The following is a 26,353-nucleotide window of genomic DNA, read 5'->3' as shown; positions in this document are numbered from 1 at the left end:
TCTATCTGGAAATATGGTTGCAGATACAAAGAAGTAATCTCTGTGGCCCGTGGGATGCTACAGTGCACAGATCCTCTGTGTGTGCTCTACCTCCTATCTCTCTTGGCTATCTTTTCTCATCTATGGAACAAGTGCTCGAAAGAATGGAATGCATCTTCCTCCTAGTGGCCTGGTTATAACACAACCCGATAGCCTACTAGTGGTTAAGTTTGACTACATCAACTCTTAACTAGAGTTACAAAATAGACTCTTCTAGAGTCTTCTACATCACAAATACGTGGCTAGCCCCTTTTCCATGAATAATGGGGGCTGACGTGGCATCCTCCCGAACTATAGGTGTGAAAACAGGAAGGTCAACTTCTGAGTGGCATAACTTTTGCATACGGACTCCGATTGATGCGATTCTTGCGTCGTTGGAAAGCTTTCTGTGTGTAGAACAACATGAAAAGGTGTGGCACTTAAGTGACAAAGTTTTACCCCCAAAAAACATCGTTTAAGGCCTCAAAATGCTCCTGGAAGGTTTCAGACCCTATTTCGCCAAACTAGGTCCCACTGGTAAAAATGGTCTCATGACCTGATTCCTCCAATTTTTTCACTCCAAATGCATCGAGATGGATGACAAACAATATAATTATCCAATTCGGATCACACCTCCCCATTTTGGGAGGCTTTTGGTTCCCAAAAGCTTTTACTTGATGAGGTGAGGAAATTTTTCCTCCACCTTCTCTCTGGTGTACCATTTAGCTTTGCCTGGAAGTTGTCCCTTCAACCCAATCTGCCAAAGGTCTTGTTTCCCTTGTCTTGTAGTTCTGGACCTCTTCTGCAAAACTGTATTTTCTATCAACTCTGCCTAAGCGTCTGGTGCCAAATCCTCCACAGAAGGTAGGACCTGTTCCTCTTCCTGATCTAGAATGGAAGGCTCATAGAGTTTCAAATTCTCTACATTTACAACTGAGTAAATGCGCATATTGTGTCGATATGCATTATCACCCACCTTTTCCAGTATCGCAAAGGGACCATACCTTAGAGCCTTGATTTTCTTACCAGGTCCCTGCAGCTTCTCCTTGTTCAATTGTAGCCATACTCTGTCTCCCACCTTGAATGATTTCTCTATTTTGTGCTGATCATGTTGGTCTTATACTTTCTCTGCGACTTCTGCAGTATTTCCTATACATGTATATGGATCTGCCTGATCTTCTATATAAATTTTTCAGCCCTCAAAGCATCTCCTGTAAGGTCTTCCTTCACTCCTCCTTGCGGCCCATATGCAATATCCAAAGGTGAAGGTGGCAAATATCTAAAACAAGTTTCAAATGGGGAATTTCCTGTAGAAGTGTGGGCTGCTCTGTTATAAGAATGTTGTATATATACTATATTTTCATCCCAGGTCTTCGGATGGTTTTGGTTGTAACCCCTCAATAGTTGCACCAAAGTCCTATTGACTACTTATGTCTGCCCATCTGTCTGTGGATGGAATGTTGTAGATCTCAACTTCGTGTCCATCTTCTTCCACAATGTAGTCCAGAATGCACTGAGAAATCTTGTATTCCTGTCTGAAATGATTCTCCTTGGTATCCTAACGTGTACTCAGACCTGTCCAAAGAACAAGTTTGTTGCTTCTTGTCCGCTGATGGTCTTTTTACAGGGCATTAGAACACACATCTTGTTGAACCTGTCAACTACCACGAACAGGTAGTCATGTCCCTTCCTGGTTGTTGGTAAACCTCCCACAAAGTCCATGGAAATGTTTTCCCAAGGATGAGTAGGTACAGGTAAGGGATGATACAGACCTTGTTTCCTGTTGCTAGGCTTGTTGGTACAACAAAGCATGCATCCTCTTATGAACCTAGCTACTTGCTCTTGCATCTTGGGCCAATACACATACCTCTGCAAGTTAGCCATGGTCTTCCCTACACCAAAGTGCCCTGCAACCTTGGAGGTGTGAGCCTCTCTAATCAGCTACAAACGCTCACCTTTAGGAACACATAGCTTATCCAACCTGTAGAGTAACCCATCCTGGAGATGGTAATCAACGGTGTTGTTGCCCATCGTGCACATGACTCTGACTTTGCAACTGCTGATACACCTCCTTGAAGTCCTCATCTTCTGAATATGCTTCTATGTATGCATCATGGGTGAATGGCTCCATGTGCATAAGAGTCCCCAAAGCTGTAATCTTTGATGTGGGTGGCCTTGAAAGCATATCGGCCAACTTGTTTGTGTTGCCCTTCTTATACTTGATCACCAAATGAAATTGTTGTAAAAACCCCATCCACTTGTAATGCCTGGTCTGTTGTAGCTTATTCTGGGCCTACAAGTACTGTAACGGTTGGTGATCTGTGTGGATTATTGTCTCCTTTCCCATCAGATAGTGCTTCCACTTCTTCATAGCTTGCACCATGGCATAGAGCTCCTTATCGTAGGTAGGGTAGTTAAGAACTACCCCATGAAATACTTCATAATGGTAGCAAACAGGCCTTCCTCCTTGCATCAAGACAACTCCCATAGCATACCCACTCGCATTTGTCTCCACTTCAAAGGGTCGTTGCAAGTTTGGTAATGTCAGAACTGGTGCTTCACTGATATTCTTCTTTAACTCATCGAAAGCCTTCTGCTGACCTTTTCCCCACTGGAAACTCTTGCCACTTGCTGTTATGGCATGGAGCGGTGCTGCTACCACTGAAAACGAGGCTATGAATTTCCTCAGGTACTATGTTGCTCCAATGAAACTCCTAACCTCAGTAACATTACCAACCATTTCATGACGGCCTCCATCTTGGAAGGATCTATCTTCAATTCTCCTCCACCAACCACATATCCCAAATACACCAAGGACTACTATGCAAACTCACACTTCTTGGGATTTGCTAGCAACGGGTGTTTCTTCAATGTTTCCAGCACCTGCGTCAAATGCAAAATATGCTCCTCCCAAGTAGCACTATATACCAGTATATCATCCAAATAGACAATAACAAATGAATCTATAAAAGGGAGCAATACATCATTCATTAATCTCATAAATGTAGCTGGTGCATTACATAGGCCAAATGGCATAACTAACCACTCATACAAACCTTGCCTGGTTTTGAAGGCAGTCTTCCATGTATCTTCTTCTTTGACTCGAACCTGGTGATATCCAAACTTCAAGTCCAGCTTGGTGAAATACATTGCTTGCTGCAACTAATCTAGCAGACCGTCTATCTTGGGCAGGGGGTATCTGTTCTTGAGCGTTATTTTATTCAACGCCTTGTAATCTATACACATTCGCCAAGTCCCATCCTTCTTTGGCACAATGATGATGGGTGACCCACATGTTGATGTACTCGGTCGAATGACACCCTATTCTAGTAGCTGTTGCAACTGTTTCTTCACCTCACTTTCTTCTATAACGGACTACCTGTAGAGCCCAATATTTGGCAATGGGGAGTCTGGCAATAGATGGATCTCGTGCTCCACTTCTCTCTTAGGGGGTAGCCCTTTAGGCTCTCGAAACACGTCCTTGTATGCCTGTAACAACTCCTCCAATTGTTGTTTTTGTTTCTTAATACACCCCTCAGGGATGCCTTGCCTCTTATTGACTCCTCTACAGACTGATTTTCTCTTAAAAATAATAAAACATACTTCTTGTTGGAGCCTGGAACTGATCAATTTCTTGGCCTAGTTGGCACTTACTAGTGAGATTTTTGACTTGCCTTTGTGCACATTGATGATGAACGATTTTCCATCCTTGATGAGCCGGTACTGGTTAGTTGTCCTCATGAATATTGCATAACGTATGTACATGTATGGACTCCCAAGCACGACTCCACATACATCAAGGGGAACCACATCCAAATCTACTTCATCAATAAAATCAGCACTGATAGCAAATCCAATTTTGCACTATTTTGTGACCTTCAGTTATGCATCCTTATGTACCCATCCTAGTGGAAATGGGTTTGGATGATCACGAATTTCCAGCCCCAACTTCTTGACCCTGTGATGCTGAGTCAAACAGAGCATCAATCTTCGTCTTCTTGACCTGTATCTTTACATGGAAGATTTTGGTCATTTCTTTCTCTTCTTGTTGCTGAAGGCTACTTAGATTCACCTCCTTCTGCACTGACGTGCAGACGATCTTCTCATCCACGTCTAAGCTGCTTTCAACTTGGTTGCTCAAATAAGTGGCCATGAGATTCTTCTTCTTATTATATTTCTTCTTGTTCTTCGAGTTTAGCTCTAGATGCAACTTCCAGCACTTCTCCTCTATATGGCCATCAATGTTGCAGTGGTTGCTAGGATCTTTGCACTGGTGTGTTGTGGTTGTCGTCTTTTTATCTTTTCCCCCTTTTTGCTTCTTCTTCCCATCCTTAGAAGCGTCATGTTGCTCCTTTTGCTTCAATCCACTTGATTGCGCTCTTTCCAAGCCTATGTTCTCCAAGTATTGTGCCTGTACACAAGCCTCGTCCACCGTTTTGGGTTTGAACAACATCACTTGCTCACGCAGATGGCGGCGCAGACCCCCCAAATACTTGAGGAATACATTTGGGTTCTTTGGAGAGATACCCAACATTATAGCCATCTTTTTGAATTCTGTGGTGTACTCCTGCACGCTTTGGCCCAGATTTTGTCTGAAGTAATGCCATCGGATCCACTGGTCTTCCACATATCCAATGGGATAAAACTGTGACTTAATGAGGGTTTTGAAATCCTCCCACTTAGTCACTAGAGGTTCTCCCTCCAACCTCAAGGTTTTCGTGTGGCTCTCCCATCAAGTTAGTGCATGGCCTTCCAATTTCAACAGCGCGAATGAGATCTTTTGCCCTTCCTTGATCTGATGGACACTGCCATAAATTTCCAGTTGCTGCAACCAATGGTTTACCTTCAAAGCATCGATCTTGTTGTGGTATGGCTTGATATCAACTTTTTCTTCCACTTTAAGCATGGATTGGTTCACGACACTCAAACTAGGTTGATTTTTTTGGGTTCTTTCTTCGGTTGGTTATCTGCGTCTTCCCAATCTCCCGATCCCCCTTCTGATCTATCCTCTGCATTCGAACCCCCTTCTTCTCCAAATATTCCCAGCTTATTGCTTAGGGCAGCCACGAGGAGGTTTACATTGCGGTTTATATCCGCGACTTGTTCTTCAAGCTGCGGAAACCTCACCTCTGCAAGATCACAAGTTTTGTTTACAAATTCGTCGCCCATGATTAGGGTTTTACGATTTTCGGCCTCGCCGATCTAGATCCCTGCAATCTCCACAAAATACCCAAATAAACCTGCTCTGATACCAAATGATCTGTAAACTGTCGTGGATATTCCAATGGATAGTTCGTCACAACAGATCTAATAATATTATATTAAAAAATTGAGATTCTACACTATTACATGTTAGGATATTCCGACACATAGGAAATAGTTAAGTATAACTTGGTCTAGTGTAGAGTTAGGTAAAGTGTGTTTCTTTACTATGTACTTTTGTAACTTACAATCCGACGGTCACGATATGTTCTAGACATGAAGTGATCCGACGATTCATTCTCTCCTCGGTATTACCGACACTTGATCCGTGGCTTAACACCCGATTGGTCCATGATCTCTATTTAAAGAGCATGGAGGGTCATTTGTAGGTTAACCGTTCATGAAAGAAGCTTATGTAACTTTTCATTCTTTTCTTAATAAATTTCCTGAAGTGGCCGCGTTGGCTCAGGGCATGGACTGTTTCCCTCTGAGGGTTTTAACCATGTCAACAATACTAGTGTATTGATCTGTGATCTGTTTGTGAGCGATGTCCTTTGGTGTTCTGTCTGAGGAACTTACCCTGTAAATTCCTACATGTTATCAGAGCCAAGTTGAGGGCCGCATCCATTGGTGATCCAAATCTGAAGCCGGTAGAACAACATCCGACTGCTGTTTCCTAGATCTACAGTTTTTTATTGCTTTCGGGCCGAGAGGACTGCTCTATTGTATTAGGAGCATCTGTTCCAGTGAGGAACCCATTTCGTTTCACGCGAAAAGGTTTCCGGTAGCCCTAGCTACATCATTTTTAAGATATGGAGGTATACAGTGTTTATTTGCAGTTTTTAGTTATTTTCTCACTGTTTATTTTGGTTTATTTAGCTCCTTGTTTTTTTATTACCGGATCTATACCTTTCATTTCTGCGTATGCTCTTTACCCCGCGATTCTGTGTGATCTGGGCAAATAAGAAACAGAAAGGAAGGATTTTTCTCATGCATGCCCTTTTCCACCGCGCCTTAGTGTGATCTCATAAAATCAGAAACATTGAGGAAAATATTTAGTTTCCGACTAAAGCTAACTTCAAGCCGTAAGGTTTTTTTTTCTTGTATATCCGTGTTGGGTTTTGTGTTTTTTGTTTTGTAGGAAAAAAAGAGCTTTTTCAAGTAAGCACGCACCCCAAAGCTTTAGTGACTAAAAAAAAAAAAAAAACCCTTCCTCTTTTCCAAAAATTACTAACCTTTTAATCTAGCTCACTTGGTCCAAAGCTACTTTATGAGAATAAAGGTCTTGAGTTCAAGTCTTTCTTTTTGTTGAGCTAATTAGATTAAGTTTGGAAAGGGGGCGGATTTTCTTTAAATATAAAATTATCATTCATTTCCGCACATTCCCACACTGCATCGGCATCTTCAACAACTTTTTTTCAAAAAGCCATAACTTCTTCATCCAGACGCCGTTTTCAAAGCCGTTTTTTAAATCAGCCTATTTTTTCGAGATCTTTCCATTGGAACACTTATTTTCAGCATCTACAGCTTCAGTTTCTGTTAAAACTTAAAATGGAAAGTCCATGCCAAGTTATTCTTGACAGCACCAACTTCTTCCAATGGTGGTCCTGCATTGTGGATTTACTTAGAAGTAAAGGTCTTTACAGAATAGCCTCATGCCAAGAAACCAAACCGAAAGATGAAGATAAGGCAGCCAAATGGGAAAATAGGCAAGATCAAGCACGTGGGTTGATAGGGATGTCTATTTCTCCAGACCTTAGATTCCATATCGCAGAACTTGATACTCCTAATGAAGCAATGAAACAGATCACTAAAGTTTTTGGAATTAAAAATGAACTTAGAGTCCATCAACTCGAAAATGAGTTGTTTACACTGGACCCCAATAATTTTTTTTCCATTGAAGATTTTCTATCCAAGTTCAAAACCCTTTGACTTCTCTTGGAAGGTGTTAAGGTTAAGAAAGAAGATGGTAATCTTATCTAGTCCATTCTTACTAAGTTGGGACCAGCCTACTCTGTGTTTGTTTCCACCTTCCATTCTACAAGAGAAGCCTTCATTTCTCAAGGACAAGACTACAAGTCCCCTTCCTTTGATTCCTTTTATGATTCTTTCATAAGAGAACAAGAAAAACTCTTACACCTTGGTCTTCTTAATCTTGGAAACTCTTCTAAGAAAGCCTTAACCGCCCAGCGGCAACCAAATTCAAAGAATCTTAAGAAGTTGTATCCTAAAAAGAATGGTCCTAAACCAAACAAGGGTCTTAAGCAATTTCAGCCTCAAAATGAAAAATCATTTCAACAAAATGATAAGGCAAATAAAAACAAAGGGAAGAACAATGATAGACATTGCCACTTTTGTAATCGAGATGGCCACTTAAAATCCAAATGCTTTAAGAAGATGGAAGCCTTATAAGCAGCAATGAAGAAGCATAACATCCATTTGGAGCACTCTTCAACTTCAACTTCATCTTCAGGAATAGCACTTTCTGCATGTGGTTGTCAAACATCTCAGTCTGGATATGCACTAAATGTATCTTCTTCTTCTAATTCTCATGAGTGGCTCATTGATTCTGGAGCTTCTTATCACATGGCCAAAAACAAAGCCATGTTTTCTTCTTTAAATGATTGTAACACCAAAAATATATACGTTGGTGATGATAGATCTCTTAGTGTTGTAGGGACTGGAACTGTTCATATAAACAATGGTAAATTTAGTGATGTATTATGTGTTCCAACCTTATCCTGCAACCTTCTCTCTGTATATCAGATAACTCATTCAGGTGAAGGTAAAATCATTGAATTTTCACCTCACGATGTTGTAATTAAGGACATAAGAGATCCTAGACAAATTTTAGCTAATGGCATTGCTGATGATTCTACAAGGTTGTATAAGTTTAACAACTTTGGGTCATCAAATCTTCCCTCGGTATTTGTTTCTCATAATGATGAAGTGAGCAAACTTTGGTATGAGCGATTTGGTCACTTAAACTATCGCTCCCTTCAGAATCTATGTAAAGAAAATATGGTGACAGGTCTTCCAATGGTATCTTGCAAAGATGGTGTTTGTTCCAGATGTGTACTCGGAAAACATCATCGGAATAGTTTTGAAAAACGTGCCTCTTGGCACGCCTCAGCCCCTTTACAGCTTGTGCATAGTGATTTATGTGGTCCACTTCCAGTTGTTTCATTCTTTGGCTACAAGTATTTCTTAACTTTGATTGATGATTTCTCCAGACGCACTTGGGTATACCTTTTAAAACTCAAGAATGAAGTATTTAACATGTTCTTGGCCTTTAAGGCCTTTGTTGAAAAACAATCTGGACATCAAATTCTTAAGATAAGATCTGATAATGGTGGAGAATATGTTAACAACAAATTCATCAACTTTTGTAGTGAGAATGGAATTCAAATGCAACATACTATTCCATATACTCCACAACAAAATGGTGTAGCTGAAAAGAAGAATCGCACCTTAAAGGAAATGGCTAACTGTATGCTTCAATCTAAAGGACTTAGTCTTAATTTTTGGGCGGAAGCAATTAACTGTGCAAATTACATAATAAATCACACTCCTACTAAGGTTTTAAAGAATATCACTCCAGAAGAAGCATGGAGCTCAATTAAAGCAGATGTAAGTCACTTTCGTGTTGTTGGAAATGAAGCATGGGCCCATATTCCAGATGAGAAACATAAAGCTTTAGAACCTAAGAGTGAAAAATGTATTTTTGTTGGATATTCTGAAGATGTCAAAGGATATAGATTTATTCCACTTAAGTCCAAAAATGTTATCATTAGAAGAGATGTAAAGTTTGCTGAAAATATATCGGCCTACGAGCCTAGTTCAGCGGATGTGCCACCTCTCTCTATCTCTTCTACTTTTGAAAATATTTCTTCTTCAAATGGTGAAAGCAAGGATGACAATCCTCCCCCACCTTCTCAGGATCCTCCTTCAGCTCCTCAGCTTCCAAAATGGGTCCGTGCTACTCGGGATGCAGCAGGCGCTCTTGTCGGTGATCCTACAGATCAACAACATACACGTTCTCAGTTCGATAGAGCCTCTTCTTTACTGGCTCAAGCTTCAGCGAATTATGATCTTGACACCTTTGCAAAAGCTTCAGGCCATCCAGATTGGGACGCAGCTATGAATGAAGAATATCATTCATTATTGGCAAATGATACATGGGATCTTGTTCCTCTACCAAAGGGATGAAAACTTGTTAGATGCAAATGGGTTTATAGAACCAAGTATGGACCAGATGGAAAAGTTGATAAACATAAAGCTCGTCTTGTTGCTAAGGGTTTTTCACAAGTTGAAGGCATTGACTATACTGAAACCTTCTCCCCTATTGCCAAAATGAACTCTATCTGCCTTGTTCTTTCCCTTGCTGCCTCTTTCAAATGGGAAGTCCATCAGATGGATGTTAAATCTGCCTTCTTGCATGGGGACTTGCATGAAGAAATCTATATGGAACAACCTACTAGCTTTATACAAACAAACTCCAGCCTTGTATGTCGGCTTAAGAAATCCCTTTATGGTCTCAAGCAAGCTCCTCGGGCTTGGTATGCCAAAATCGATAGCTTTCTTTTAGAAACTAGCTTTTCTAGGTGTCATTCTAACAAAACTGTCTACACCAAGAAAGTGGGCAAGTGTCTTATCATTCTTGTTCTTTATGTTGATGATCTTATCCTTACTAGTAGTGATCCCAACCTTATAAACCATGTGAAGTCCAGCCTTAAAAAGAAGTTTGAAATGACAGACTTAGGACACTTGCATTATTTTCTTGTTCTTCAAGTCTTGCAATCCAAGGAAGGTATTTCCCTTTCCCAGTCCAAGTATGCTTGTGATCTTCTACGCCATTTTCACATGTAAGACGGTAAGCCATCCCCTTCTCCCTTTCAGTTTGGAGCCAAACTTTCAGTCACTTGTACTTCCCTTGAAGTTGATGCTACCTTATACCGTCAACTTGTAGGAAAACTTTTGTATCTAACCCATACTCGTCCTGACCTTTCCTTCGTTGTTGGCCTTATTTCTCGGTTTATGCAAAACCCACATGAAAGTCATTGGAAAGAAGCTAAAAGAATACTTCGTTATGTTCGAGGTACAGTTCAGTTTGGGATTCATTATAGTGCAGAAGCATCTCCTCTATTGGTTGGTTTCATTGATTCTGATTGGGCTGGTGACCCTGATGATCGGAAGTCTACTGCAGGTTATGTGTTCACTCTTGGTTCAGGACCTATTACATGGGCTTGCAAGAAACAAAGTGCCATTTCTCTTTCTTCAGCAGAAGCAGAGTATCGTGGTGTCGTAGAAGCTAGTAAGGAAGCCCTATGGCTTTGTTAGATCCTGTCAAAGTTTGGCTTTTAGCAGCAGCATCCGACTACACTTTGGTGTGATAATCAAAGTGCCATTCAACTATGCAAAGATCCAATCCAACATCAACACAACAAACACATTGAACTGCACATGCACTTCATCAGAAAGCTCATTCACGACCATGTTCTTGAAGTGCAATATTGTTCAACAGATGATCAAGTTGCAGACATCTTTACAAAGGCTCTCACAGAGGCGAAGTTTACTAAACTTCGATTTATGGTTGGAGTTCAGGAAGTTGTCACTAAGGGGGGATAGGCTCTAGTGCCTCCTTCCTTCTCCTATTGTGTCATATTTGTACATCCTTCAATCCTATCCCAAGTTGTTCTTAAGGGGGGATGTTAGGATATTTCGACACATAGGAAATAACTAAGTATAACTTGGTCTAGTGTAGAGTTAGGTAAAGTGTGTTTCTTACTATGTACTTTTGTAACTTACAATCCGACGGTTACGATATGTTCTAGACATGAAGTGATCCGACGGTTCATTCTCTCCTCAGTATTACCGACACTTGATCTGTGGCATAACACCTGATTGGTCCATAATCTCTATTTAAAGAGCATGGAGGGTCATTTGTAGGTTAACCGTTCATGAGAGAAGCCTATGTAAATTTTCATTCTTTTATTAATAAATTGCTTGAAGTGGCCGCATTGGCTCAGGGCGTGGACTGTTTCCCTCTTTGAGGGTTTCAACCACGTCAACAATACTGGTGTATTGATCTGTGATCTGTTTGTGAGCAGTGTCCTTTGGTGCTCTATCTGAGGAACTTACCCTGAAAATTCCTACATTACAGTTTTATTTAATTTCTAGATCTATAGATTTTACTGTAATTAGTGCATGCATGCGAATATAAATTATGCAGAAAATTAGAGAACGAATAAAACAAGCTCACACACACATAAGACACAAGATATGCTCTCTGGGAAACCCTTTCGGGAGAAAACCCAGTTGGAAGGTGAGGCCGCTTCGCTCTCTTTCTCTATCTGGAAATATGGCTGTAGATACAAAAAAGTAATATTTGTGGCCCGTGGGCTACTATAGTGCACAGATCCTCTCTGTGTGCTCTACCTCCTATCTCTCCTGGCTATCTTTGCTCATCTATGGAACAAATGCTCTCGAAAGAATGGAATGCATCTTCCTCCTAGTGGCCCAGTTATAACACAACGCGATAGCCTACTAGTGGTTAAGTTTGACTACATCAACTCTTAACTAGAGTAAAAAAATAGTCTTCTAGAATAATGGGGGCTGACACGGCATCCTCCTGAACTATAGCTGTGAAAACAAGAAGGTGAACTTCTAAGTGGCATAACTTTTGCATACGAACTTCGATTGATGCAATTCTTGTGTCGTTGGAAAGTTTTTTTGTGTGTAGAACAACATGAAAAAGGTGTGGCGCTTTTGCGACAAAGCTTTACCCCCCAAAATCATCGTTTGATTCCTCAAAACATTCCCGGAAGATTTCAGACCCCATTTCACCAAACTGGGTCCCGTTGGTAAAAACGGTCCCGTGAGCTGATTCCTCCACTTTTTCCACTCCAAATGCATCAAGATGGATGACAAATATAATGATCCAATTCGGATCATTAATCCATGTTAGAACTTAGAATGTCCAAAACGTTAGCACTCGATTGCAAAATGGTTTAAGTACCCGCCATGTGGCAACCCACCTTCCTTTAAGAGAAATGTCAAATAGTGAGAGGTGTCTGACCGGTGCAAATGGCAGAGGAATGTGGCATATCATCATATATTGAGCAAATATAGGGTTGCAAGCTGGCTGGTTGTCCAAAGGAGGAGAATTTTTTCTAAGTTGGGGTTACCAACTTTTGGTGTGTAACAATACCCAAGAATCATTGCTTTGTATTTAAAATTCATACATTGGCATTAAAAGTAAAAGAACTGTTCAAGTAGTGTATTTGTAGGTTGTTCAATTTGCTACTTTGGTAGCATAGTATATAAAAGCTTTCATATTTTCAAACAAGATTTGAAAAGAAATGATATTTCTCTTTTGTAAATGAGAGATTTATCTTTATATTGAAAGGAGAAGTGAGAGGCTTAGTTAAACCTCAAAAGTAGAATCTCCTTATTGGGAAGGAAGGAAAACATTGAAAGGCTTTTGTAACAAACAAAGTTCGTTTACACTCTGATACCAATGTAATGAATAGTGTTCGTACTGACAAACTAAATACTTGAAAACACTTGGAATATGATCATGTCCATTGAGGATACAAATAATATATAATATAAAATGTATGAATGAGAATATGATAAAATGGTTGCAAATGAGAGTCTCGTATTATACCTAGGTGGGTACCCGTTTATGAACGGTCATGTCTTTAGAGGCATGCCTCTTTAATATATTAATCATTATCAACTATTAATTATTAATTATTTATATTGATAACATTGCCTTCCTCTTAAGAAAAGCTTTGTCCTCAAAGCTTACCGATGAGAAAGTGTCATCTATTTCTCTGCGTTGTAATTTGTTCACATCCTTCTGAATTCTTGTAGTTGTTATCATCGTTGATACAAGATGATATAATCATCTGGGTGATAAACAAAATTGTCGAACTGAGAAGGGATATGACCATCCTAAATCAATCTTCTATGGAATCTTACGGCTTCAAATGAATTTTTATTATAAGACCGAATTGAGGTGACATCGATATTCTTTGGAACATAAGTCACTTGTCTCTAGTCTAAGTGATATGGATATGCAAATTGGTTGAGATGTCTACTTTTATGATTTGGGTGTTATAAGGAGTTCTTGTGATTTGATCTGAGTTTTTGAATTCTTGATTTACTTTAAGTATCTGATTTCCTTTATGTACTGAAGTCGCTTGGTTAAACGTTTGAAATGCAATATTTGAATATGTTTTTACTTCCACTGGTTTGTCATTTTCTTGAGTTGTGATATTGACTGGATCGGTATTCGTTCTTTTTCTTCAACTTGGATTGTTACATCTGAAGACTTCAATACTTTTTGCGTCATAAGTTCGTCTAATTTGTTTTCAATGATTTCTTGTCATTTTTAAGTTTCTTAATTTGAGTGAGTAATTTTTCGTTGTGGTCCTTAAGGCAAGTAACTTCTTCATTTTTGTCTGCAATATCTTTTCAACTTCCTTCTACATATTTTGCAGTGTTTTCTGGTTTTCTTGAGGAATTACTTTTAAGATATCTTTTACGTCTTCTAGTGTTATTGAAACTGGCTTCAATGTAACATCTTGTAACGTCATTTCTTCTTTTTGTAGGAAAATGTCAAAAACTTATTTTTTGTATTTAGGATGAAGGAACCTAGTGATTCGATCCAAGGCGAACCCAAAATTATATCACTATCATCACAAAATAAAGCTTTAACAGTGAATTGCAAGAGAAATATAGTCTCTAATACTTAGTTGTAGATTGCTTATGTCATATTGTTTTTTATTCATTGAATCTATCATTTCAATTATATGCAATTCAAGGATTGTTAATTGGTTAAGCACATTCAATACTAACATCATTATTCTCTTCACTAAGATCGATAGAGATTATAATATCCTTTCCTGCAAGTGATCCTTTGATTTTAAGTAGCGCACTAACACTTTTACTATAAATTTTAGGAAATCTTCCATTACTGGTCTCCATTTCAAGATGAGCTTAGGGTTTAAAAGTAACCCTTTTTAATATTATAATAATATTTTTGTAATTTTCTCTCTTTCAAAAGAAACCTTAAATACCCTTTTAATATTAAAATATTTGACTTATTCACTTAGTCACAGTTCCTTCCTTTTTTTAAATGCTTTAACTAGAACTTTAATACTCTATTAAAATATAATTTATTTATTTTGCATTTACTCACTTTTTCACTTTTACAATATTTGGTAAGTATTCAACTTATAATATCTTCTCTTTCTCTTTCTTTTATCTTTTATATACATATAATTTCAAAAAAGTATGCTTAACCTTTTTTTTCAATATTTTTCAATCTTAAAATTCCTTAATACTTTTTTTCAAACTCTAAATTGCTTTTAATACGACATGTACGTGAATTCTTTGTTTCCTTTTTCTTTAAGTGCCTTCCTAAATTTATATAATAGCCTTTTCCTTCAAATATTTATGATTCACAGCTTGGTATGACACAATGCTTTTCCAGATTTCAGAAGACACATCTGTATGACTTGTCGAGATGGCGGTTGCAGCTGAATAAGCATGGCCCAAAGTGGTGTTTGTGAATGGCTGTAAAAAATTGCTTAATTGTAATTTAGCCTTGTGACATTTTCCAACTCCATCTATTCTTTTGTTGTCTGCCACCACGACTCATATATTGGCTGCTAGGTACACAAATAGGTTTAGTTTCCTTGCAACATTTACATCTATAAAATTATGAGTGCCTCATGTGTCTACTAACACGGTGATGTTTTCTTTTTTTGTGTATCCTCTTAATTTCAGCGTTTGTGGTTGCACTATTCCTATGATTGTAGCAAGAAAGATTTTAGGCATGGCTTCTTCTCGCAGTTATGTGCTTGAGGCTTCAATTCCCTCGTTAGTATCTTCATCTGAGTCACTGCTAGCTGAGTTTTCCTTCTATTCCACTTCAAAAGTGTAAAATTTTTGTGTGTTGCATTTATGACCTGGTTCATATTTGTCTCCACGTGTCCAGCATTTGCCTTCCTTCTTCTTCTCTAGATTGGGGTAGAGGTTACCTTCTTTTCGTAACTGGGGTGGTATATACTTGTTAGATTTATCTAAAAAAAATTACTTGATTTTTCTTTTGAATATTTGCTTGATTTCTCAAAACCTATGAATAATGTCTTATTGAATCTATTCTTTTGTTCCATAAGCCTTGCCACATGTCTAGCATCTTCAATAGTGTTGGGCTTGCATAGTTTCAAGTCAGCACAAATATAGTCCTTTAGTCCACATATATACATCTTTAATAGTTGCTCTTCAGTGAATCCACTATGTCGTATTGCCAATACTTCCCATTCATGGGTATAATCACTTACAATTCCCTTTTGCTTGAGATGTATAAATTTGTTGTATAGGTCATCATCATCCTCATCATGAAATATCTTTAATAATGTTGTAGTGAACCCTTGCCAATGAAAATAACGAACATTACACTTTTTCATCCACCTGAGGAACCAGATATAAGCTTGTCGTTTTAAAATGTTGGCAGAGGTCATTATCTTCTCTCTTTCACCTAACAGTGAATTTGCTCCAAATTTTCCTTCCATCTTGTTGACCCAAACAATTGCTCCTACGTGATCTTTACAGTCATATTTTGTATTGCAATTGGCAGCCAAGGAGAAATTCCTAAAAGAAGCCCCAAGTTGAAGTTAACTAGTCAAAGAAAGAAAAAGAAAAAAAAATAAAAAAAAAAAAAAAATATATATATATATATATATATATATATATTGTATGTTTACATTGTTGTGGAAAAAGTTTTAAGGGAAAGAGGATTCAAAATCATCAAAAGAAATATATTTAAAATGAAATTCAAATTTAAGAATTCCCGCCCAATATTTCAAGTTGGCCTACTTATTGGAATAACTATAAATTGACTCCTCTTTATCGTTTGGAAAATGTAATCCGGGTTTTCGTCTCTATGTCTGTGGCTAGGTTACACTTATGATCTGGATAGTTGACTATAGTTTGTCTTCCACTCTCCCGCTTGCACTCTGTGAGGGATCTGGCTTTGTGGTTCTATTAACTCCATAGCTATGTTCACAAATATAGTGGCATCGTTACTGGAGATATGGCTACAGTGCCATTGTTACTGTATACGCAGCAACATCAATGATATGTATACAATGTCATCGTTACCTTTTACACAGTGGCAAAGTATCACGGTATGGGTATGACACATATCATCGTTGATGGCACATCGCATCATTGTATGGTCTGGTCCTGTAGTTCACATCGCATTCATTGTTTACTGTTTCCATTGCATTTCTCTATGGGTACATTCGTTGTCGGCATCCCAATGAGGCAACTAGCCAATGGGAAACCAAGGGCAAGAATTCATCTTTGAGCTAGGGCTTGAAATATCTCAAGATCCCATAGTCATAATTTCGTGAAATTTGGAGGGCCTCTAGAGGACACACAAACGCAGTTGTGAGGAAGGGTTCAAATTCTTTTGATGGCTAAATCATGAGAAAAGTGATGCCCTAGGTGACCCATGGAAGCAAGGCCTAGAAAAAGAGGGGAAGGTGAGAGAAATAAGCTTTGATAATGACCACCTATGGAGGATTAGTGTTCGAAATTTTAATGTTCAAAAACAACTCACCCTTTCAAGGAGGCCTTCAAACAACTTCGCATGGCATTAGGGCATGAGAGCAACTACTTCAAGGACTTTATAATTCGATTTGCAATAATTGACGACTTATCGAGATGTAATTAGCACAAATTATATCTAGGAACACTCACCCATTCATACATGGCCCATGACATGATGCAACGCTATAAAAGATCAAAATTTTCACCAATTCATACAAGAAAGCAGTAAATTTCATACTTGTATAGCAAAAATCACAGCGACATTCATGTGACAAAGTAAATAACAAGAATAAACATGAAAATAGAACTTACATGTACAAAAGGGTATATCTAATCATCAAATTATGCCAATAATGAAGCTCCAAAACGAGAGAGAGACCCAATTGCGGAAGCCCCTAAGTCTCACATGCAATTATGTAATAGAAGGTTATTGATAGCTAAAGTGAGAAGAAATGGCTCACGCCCTGGGTTTAGGTCGGGAAGGTTAATGTTTTGCAATGCTTCGGGTAGTTCTTCTTCAACAACACCTAGGGACCTTTTGACTTGAAATTCTTGTCGAGGAAGTTTCACAATCTCCTTTAATGGAACTTGTGCAGTCATTTTTCCTACAGCAATCTCTAGATCGATGTCAAGTTCAACATCTTTACCCTTGTCTTTTTTTATAGTCTCTTTCTTTGGAGGGTCCTTTTTGGGATTGGCTTTCTTCGAAGGATCCTTCTTGGGGGAATCTTTTGAGGTAGGCTCTTTGTGAGAGACTTGCTTAGGGATTGACTCATTCTTGTTGGTTTCCTTGGAGTTTGTGGGGTTATCATTGTTATTCTTTTGTGAATATTGGACCCCTTTGAATCTTCCACCATCGTTGGCATTAGGATAGGCTCAATCCTTTCTTCTTTGAGGGTCACCTCACTAATGGGAGGATGGGTATACGAACCCCAAGCAAAATATTGAAAGCCTCGGATTCTATAAGATTGGCCTGCTCCTTGACTTCTTCATCATCACTTTCATCCTCATCACTTTGTTCATTTTCGAAGGAAGAATTTTGATCCACAACATTGGTTGGAGCAAGAGTGTTGGGGACTTGAGATGAGCTTGGTTTATCCTCCTCAATTTTCTTCCTAGGGAAAGGCTTCCCTTGTGGAATATACCTTGATTTGAGGGCCCTTTCCAAGGCAGTGAGTTTGTTCATGTAATTCCTATCTCATGACTTCATTTCTTCAGAAAGTTTTTCCATCTTCTCAAGGATTACTAGAAGGGTTTCCTCATGTTGGTCTTTCGATTTTCCCTTTTTGACCTCAACTTAGCTTTAAGGTTTTCATCTACACCCATTTTTGAAATACGGAGGTTTATTTAAATTCCATGACTATTTCTTTAACCTTATTCAAGGTTTCGGGTTTCTTATCCCTTAATGCATAAGTAAAGTGGCTGCCCACAACCTTGATAAATTTGTCAAGTATATTAGCATCATGGGGCCTCAAATGCTCGGGAATATCCCTAACTACCCTATCGAACTTTTGGATGAACTCTTTGATGTCTTCCCTTCCCCTACTTATTTGGTAAAATTTATTAATGTTGAAGATTGCTTGTGCATCACATGACCATCTCCTCATGAACACATCCTCAAGTTAGTCGCAAACATCTATGCACCATGGGGGAAGACTTAGGTACCATTCCCTAGCCTATCCTTCAATGGATAATGCGAAGAGCATCATGATCCTATCTTCATCAAATATCAGTCTAGGGGAAATGTTCCAATAGAATTCTTCAACATGATCACGGGCACTTATGGTAGCGTCACCCTTGAACTTGGGTAACCAGTTATTGTATTTCTAAGGTAATGGCTTGGGGTCATTACTCAAGTTCAAAGGGGAAAAAACACTAACCAAACGCATCTCACTTCTTGTCATTTTAGGTTGATCTTGTTTTGGGTCAGTGCCAGAGTTTGTTGCCATCTTGGGGGTAGGATCCTAGACCTTTTCAAATTCTGGGAGAAGAGTAGTTCTAACAGGTGATGGAGTTCGTTCTATCCTCCTTCTTGCAACACACCTAGTTAAAGGAGGAATGTTGTCACCCTCAAGCAAACTAGGGGTTTGGAAAATGAATGGAGTCACCAGAGGAAATTTGAATTGTTGTCAATGAATCAGTTCCTCAATGATTCACTACGGAGATAGACTTGCTTCCTCCCCAGCAACAATGCCAAAATGTTACTACTCAAACTAGCAGGGGTCCTAGGAGGGGATCCTAAAGGGCAACTACTAAATCAAGGAACCCAATGGAGCAATAGCCCACTGTCACCTCAACTAAGGCTCCCTACTCTCTATGAAGTTTCACCAATGGGAGGAGACCCAATATGAAGAGGAGTCACTAGAGGAATAAGTCAATAAGAGGATGAGGAGATATTCTTAAGGCCTATTCACAAGAAACACTCAATTGTATAACTTTCTTTCTTAGGAAGTGCTGCCCACAATTTTGTGGGTGATATCCCTAGGAGGAAAAAAAATTCTCCAAGATGGTCCACAGTCGGCAGCCAACAGCCCCTAGCTCATTGTGACATTTCTCCGCCACCTGAGCCAGCCAAGTCGTCCCTCGCCCATCTGCCATGATTGTATGTTTGAAGGTGGGCCTCCCGAATCTAAAGGTATGCCTTGTCATTTGGTAATTGAGTATTGTAGTTTTCTTATCATGGACACTTCTGGGCATGGATTAATGGGGCGATTCGGTGGAAACAATGGATTAGGTTTGTGCCCTTGTCCCCTAGACCCCTTTTGGATATTAACCTTGTATTCTAGTCCTATGGGATCTCTTTTACTGACCATTTGGCTTTAGGGATGGTATTTCATGGGAGACCCCGATTTTGGTTGTGTGGTCCCGCTCCCTTATCCGCTTATATTACCCCCTTTCCACTCATTATTACCTCGTTCATCATTTCTCCTACCTCAGTCCACATTCCTCCACTAGGTCCACATAGGGTTAGCTCGCCCCTTCCCCTTGCCCCAAAGGTTGATGCAGATAAAAAGAAAGACAAAAACATATTTGGCCACATTCAACAGGAAAATGTACCACAAAATGCAAATGATGGTCAAGACAAACACATTTAGCACGTGGGAAAAAGCCAATACATGAGCTCTACCCCATCATCATGACCATCACCCTGGTTCCTACAGGTTCTATGAACCTCTTTCATCATATAGGAACCCATGATTGTCCCAACCCCTGGTGAGAAATTTACCAACCTACCTTAAAAGGGGGTATTCACTACTATAACTTATGCATCATGCTCTTACTCCTTGAGCCCCAAGCAATTAATCATAGAAAATCATAAAAAAGCCAAAAGGCATATAAAGAAGGATGGAAAAATCAAGGTTGGGGCACCTCATGTACCACGATTTCCCCCCCTATACATTATAAACCGAAGTGTGGGCTCCCCATTTATTAGCTACCGTTGTACCCCAACATGTGGCCTAGAGTTGCCCCTTCTCATCCCCTACTTCATCCACCTATCTGTCACATGCCACCACCTTTTGAAGCATGTACCTTGAATATATTATCCCCTTTATAAGTAGAAACCACCTAATAGGTCAACCCCATTTGGAGTTTAGGAGACATTGGCACATCCCAAAGCCCATTATGGAAGGGCAAGCCATTATGAAGTCCCCATCTATGGTCCATGATTGGTAAGCTCATTTACTCGATTTCTCTAATGACTTGTTGTACTAGAAATCTAGGGGACGCATTGGATCTTATGCAAGACTGCAGATGGTCTCCATCTTAGGTTTGGTCTCCCTATATGGGGTCCTAATTCTCTAGAGGGCTACATTGGCACATGTAGGGTGTGCGTTGAGATTCATGGGCCTCCACAGCAATAGACAGCATTCCATGGATCCCCACAGCCATTCAAAGATTGCTAGTGGTTCACTTATTGGACAAGGAAGATGCACCTGATCCACCATGCACAGTTGGCCCCAGATTTAAACCATACACTTGGCAAATGATCCATGACTTGCACGATGATGTGGCATAATCTACACCATCATCCTAGCTCTTGCAGGCGATCTACATGCATCTTCAACTTGTTTGAAGACCCATGAGGGTACTTGTGTGCCCCCACATGTCATTTGGAGCACCACACGTTATTACAAGGGGCCAACCCCTTGTCCACTGCTTTTGAGGGTCCCACTCTTCATTATGGCACCCATGGACCTCATTAGGCCTCTTAGAGGGCCCTACGACATGCATAGATTACTATTTGACCTCTTGACGTAAGCTTGTCACCAAAAGTTGAATTATTAGATCATTATTTTATTTTTGGGGCTTATGTAAGCCAAGGAGGCTAATTTGAACTGCTCATTAGCGTATAAAAACAAGTGAAATGAGTTCGTTTGCTCATCATCACCTTGGATTGGATCTTTTTTCTCTCTTAAGAATTACGCACTTTTTTTAGAGGATGAATTGGAGCTTTATGGATGAATTTTGATGTGTGGATATTGGTCTATCTTATCTTGGAGCTTCTCTCTTGTCAATTGTGGATGGTTGGATATATTTTATTACATGTAAGTACATGATTTTAATGTAATTCTTGTTTTACTTTGTCATATACATTGGACTGGAATTTTCGCTATTTTTAGGGCTAATTGTTGCATGCATTTACTAATTTAAGTTGTGGAATTTTGTCTCTATTATAGCATCTCTCAATGTATGAGCCATGTAAAGTGAATGAAATGTCCTAGGAGTAATTCCATTAACGAATTGACCTTGACAAACCATCTCCTTTGCACATCAAAGTATAAAAGTTGCATGACTGCTTCTCTTTGACCTAGAACGCTAGCGAAGTAGCCCTGAAGCCTCCTTGACCGAGAACCAAAGGTCCTCACTCATATTCATCATATAGACTCCATTCTCCCAAGACTAAGGCACTGATCTACTTAGAGGTGGTCACCTAAAATCACATATTTTTCATCTTTTCCCAGGTCTAACCAAATTGGGTCACTTAGGGCATCATTTTCCCAACAAACTATCCCTCCAAAAAGTTTGATCTCCTAGGGTCTCCTGTGTTGGTGTCTCCTCAAGGCCTCCTCCAATTTTGAAGCCATTCCGACGGTGGAGTTGGGAAAAAATCCAAGCCCTACCTTCAAGATCAAACTTTGCCCTAGCATCCCCAAGGTTAGTACTTCATAGGATCAATTCAACACCTTTAAGTGAAAATTCTTTTTTTGATCTTTTCCCCACTCTGTCTAGAGAGGGAACATCATTGGTTGCCATACTCTTTCCTCCTACCCTAGACTGGGTCCACTTGGTCCCGTGTCATCTCGTTCCTTTGAAAAGACAATTCTTCAAGAACCATCCGGGATACCAATTTCAATAAGGATTTTAGGGATTGGGAAACTCCTTCACAAGTCATATTAATGCAGGAGCATCCTGTTCAAAAAAACCATTGCATTTTAGTAAGCATAGGGACTTGTGTTTCAAGGGACCTAATTCCCTAAAGAGTGATTAATTATTTATTTTCCTATGTTTTTATGAGGGTTGTATAATAGTGAGGATATTGTAATGAAATCTTCTTGTTAAGAGAGATTTCAAGAATAGTGTGTGAGTTAGAGGTACTAGGAGTTAGTTTCATGATTTTAGGGATTAGATTAGGATATTTAAGATTAAGATATTTAGGATTCAGGTGAAATTATTTAGGATCTAAACCAAAATTGGTTAACAGAATCCTTTTGTGTATAGTTTGTAAGCCTCAAAGGCTTAAAAGAGAGAGTTAGTGAGAGAGTTAGCAGACAGGAGGGTTGGATTGTGAGCCTACGGGCATTGAAACGAGAAAGGGCCACTGATACAGACCATGTAAAGGCAGATCAGGCCAAAGCTAGATTGTAAAACAGATTTTTATTTGTATCTATACATTTGTTTAATGAATGAGGAAATTGAATTCATTGTGACTGTGTGTGTCATTCCTTTTATGTGTTGAGTGATCCGTAATTGTGAATTTATGGTTTCTGTGTGATAAACCATGATGAATGAATTCAAGTTGAATTTCTGAAAGTCTTTCTGAGTGACAAAAGACTTACTGTCTGGGTAGAATCCGTGTGATTCCAGTTTGGATTTAATAGATGTATGTACAGGTCAAGTAAAGAACGAATTACGAAATCTGGAAGAAGGGAAATAATACAGAGAGTATTATGTATTCCAGTTCGAAGTGGTGTTAAAGAAACAGAGGTATAGTTGCAAGGCAGAGTAAAGAAATCAGAGAAGTCTCAGCACATTGTTTCTAAGCGGAGAAAGGAGTTGGCAGAGTTGAACTTGGTAACAAGTCAATCTGGAGGTGAGAAGGAAATTTAGTGGAAGCGCCAAGTTTGGTGGAAGAGTGGAACCACGACGAAGTGAAATTGTGATTAAGCGGATTTCAGAGTGAGCGGAATCTTGAGCGGAGGAATAGATCTGGATCGTCAGATCGACAGATCTGTTAGATCGACGGTGATCAACAACTGCGGGGGATAGGAGTGTACGGATGTCTTGATCGTGGTTGAAGCCCTGCACTAAATCCTAGCCGTCGATCTCATTTTCAAATGCTTATGTCACAGTCAACTGCGGGGGTTAAGCTGTTTGGTAATCCGTGTGCTAGTTGAAGACCCGCAAGCTGTAGATTTGATGACCTCGTATATCCAACGGATATCGGGTCATAAAGTGATCGGACGTTAATCTCAGAATGGACCTGAACATTTATAGATTAAGGATTTATAATCCTTATCGGCTCCGTAAGGGCGAGTAAACGTCGTGCAAGATTCCCGTGCGATATCACTACTGACCGTTAGATCAAGCGTGCCTTGATCAAACGGTGGAGGATCGCTGATTAATTTTGCATCGCAATATTTCATGAGTGGATGAACCTTGGCCTTAAGAAAATGCGATTTGCGATGTGCGATGCTCGGGGGTATCATCAACCGTCGGATTGAAAGGTGCGATCAACAACGGAGATTGAAGCCGATAAGGCTTGGAACTGAGCGGACCCAGGAAGTTTATGGACGCGGGTTTATTTTATTTGGGGTCTAGTTGTGCTTATCGCATATCGCATGTGAGAAGAGAAGTCTTAGGAATGCGATGAAGAGTCACATGTTGGTGTGATCCGCGATATTGCGATGGACTTCTGCGAAGGAAACTTCGACCAGAGGAACGAGATCATTGCACAATAGAAAAATTAACAAATTGTTGTGGGCTCATAACTCACAGGTTCGGGGATGTGAAAAGTTGCAACTTTGTTGCATCACATACCCCATAGACCTAACCCACAAATCTTCCCTTCCTTTCCCTAGACGACATTGTACCTTTCTTAGAAATCAAGCAAGCTTCATCCTTCAACTTTTTTTGGGAAGGGGATTATTTGGGACACTCGTATCCATCCATTGATTTATCTTTCATCGATGAATCCATAATATATCGGGTCTCGTTCCATCGATGAAAGTCCATAAATAGAAGGGAGCCTTAGCTGAGGTGAAAGTGGGCTAAGTCTCCATTTGTTGTCCTTAGCCTAGCATTTGCCCTTTAGGGATTCCCTTTAGGTCCCCAGCTAGTTTGAGCAGTCAGCTGAAAGTGGGCTAAGTCTCCATTTGTTGTCCTTAGCCTAGCATTTGCCCTTTAGGGATCCCCTTTAGGTCCCCAGCTAGTTTGAGTAGTCACAGGAAGCAACGTGATACGCTCTCTAGGAAGGGCTAGAAGGATTTTTTAGGCTAGGGTTTCAGAATATGTCTTATCAAGGAAGCCCCTAAACTCAAAATGATTTATGAATGCTTGGCTTTTAAGTGATCTTTGTGGAATTGGATTCAAAACGGGTTACGAGACCACAAAGGGCCAAGTGGACCCAAAATTAGGTCAAGGATATGGAGTGGGTCAACCAAGTATGTACATGACCTAATTAAGGAAGGGGAAGTGGATCAAAGAAAGAATCTTCTTTTGATTAAACACAATGATCCCAATGTCACAACTAGACAATGGGAAACCAAGGGCAAGAATCAATTTTCAAGCTAGGGCTCGAAATATCTCAAGGTCCCACTGTCAGAATTTCGTGAAATTTGTAGGGCCTCTAGAGGACACACCGACGTAATTGTGGGCAAGAGGTCGAATTCTTTTGATGGCTAAATCGTGAGAAAAGTGATGCCCTAAGTGACCTATGAAGGTTAGGCCTAGAAAAAGAGGGGAAGGTGAGAGAAATAAACTTTGAAAATGACCACCTATGGAGGATTAGTGCCTTGTCCTTTGGGAGAGATGGAATCAAGGAGATTTTAATGTTCGAAAACAATTCACCCTTTCAAGGAGGCCTTCAAGCAACTTTGCATGGCATTAGGGCATGAGAGCAGCGACTTCAAGGACTTTATACTTCGATTTGCAATAATTAATGACTTATCGAGATGTCATTAGCACAAATTATCTCTAGGAACATTCACCCATTCATACATGGCCCATGACATGATGCAATGCTATAAAAGATCAAATTTTCCACCAATTGGTACAAGAAAGCAATAAATTTCAGACGTCTATAGCGAAATCCCAGCAACATTCGTGTGACAAAGTAAATAACAAGAATAAGCATGAAAAGAGCACTTACATGTACAAAAGAGTATATCCAATCATCAAATTATCCCAATAATGAAGCTCCAAAACAAGAGAGAGATCCAAAGATCAAAATTCATCCAAACTCGTCGTCTAAAGACTAAAAGGGATAGCGAAAATCTCACAAGAAATAATAACCCAATCCAAGTGATGATGAGAGAATGAATCACCTCTCATCTATTTATACAATCTCTAACGAGTTCAAATGGCCTAATTTGGACTAATAATGCCCCAAAATAAAATAATGTGCATAATAACAATACTTTTGGTGACAAGCGCACCAAATAGCTCAATAACATAAAGATAAGCCTCTCAAGAAGGCAAGATGATCAACATGATGAGTCGTTGGGCCTTTGAGGAGGTCTAATTGTTAATTTTTGGTGTGTTCTATGCTAGAGCAATTTATTTCAATTTTTACAGTTAGCTCAATATCGTTTCCAGATTAGCAATCACATCAGCATTAAAGTAAACTGCAGATAGAACATAAATATAAATCGCAGAAGACAAGCCAAGACAAGAGGACACAAGATGTAGCGCTAGCCAAGGACAAACCCCACAATGTGGGGAAGCTCTTGATCAATTCTTCTTTTATGTTCTTCAAAGTTCAGCAGAGAAAGTGAGAGAGATAGTACATTTACAATAGAAGTCAACACTTTGACTTATCTAGATATGAGCATAGAATATTTCCTATAACGATGAGATCAGTTGAAGATATTTTGCTTCAACTGATTCTCCAAGGTGACGGCTTCACCTATCCTAGTGTTGCCTCTCGTTCATTTGTTGCACATTAATGTGTGACACCTTGTTGTATTGTCACATGTGTTGAACCTTGATGACTGAGCTGCTCTCATCTTCATGTTGCTCATCATGCTGCATCTCCCATGGTCTTATTCATCATCAAGCTGCCCAT

At 39.5% G+C, this 26,353-nt stretch overlaps 1 protein-coding gene across 2 annotated transcripts in view; it reads right to left on the bottom strand.

The window, feature by feature from the left end:
* The window catches only part of LOC149255543 (protein CHROMATIN REMODELING 35-like), a 274,333-nt gene that overhangs the window by 4,457 nt on the left and 243,523 nt on the right, over positions 1–26,353 (bottom strand). The window lies entirely within an intron of this gene.

The sequence above is a fragment of the Pinus tabuliformis genome, chromosome 7 (genome assembly GCF_031772625.1).
Source record: "Pinus tabuliformis cultivar Carrire ecotype Pingquan chromosome 7, CPIR1, whole genome shotgun sequence".
NCBI classification, from domain to species: domain Eukaryota; kingdom Viridiplantae; phylum Streptophyta; class Pinopsida; order Pinales; family Pinaceae; genus Pinus; species Pinus tabuliformis.
The sequence above is the reverse complement of the archived record's forward strand: the minus strand, read 5'-3'. Positions and strand labels throughout refer to the sequence as shown.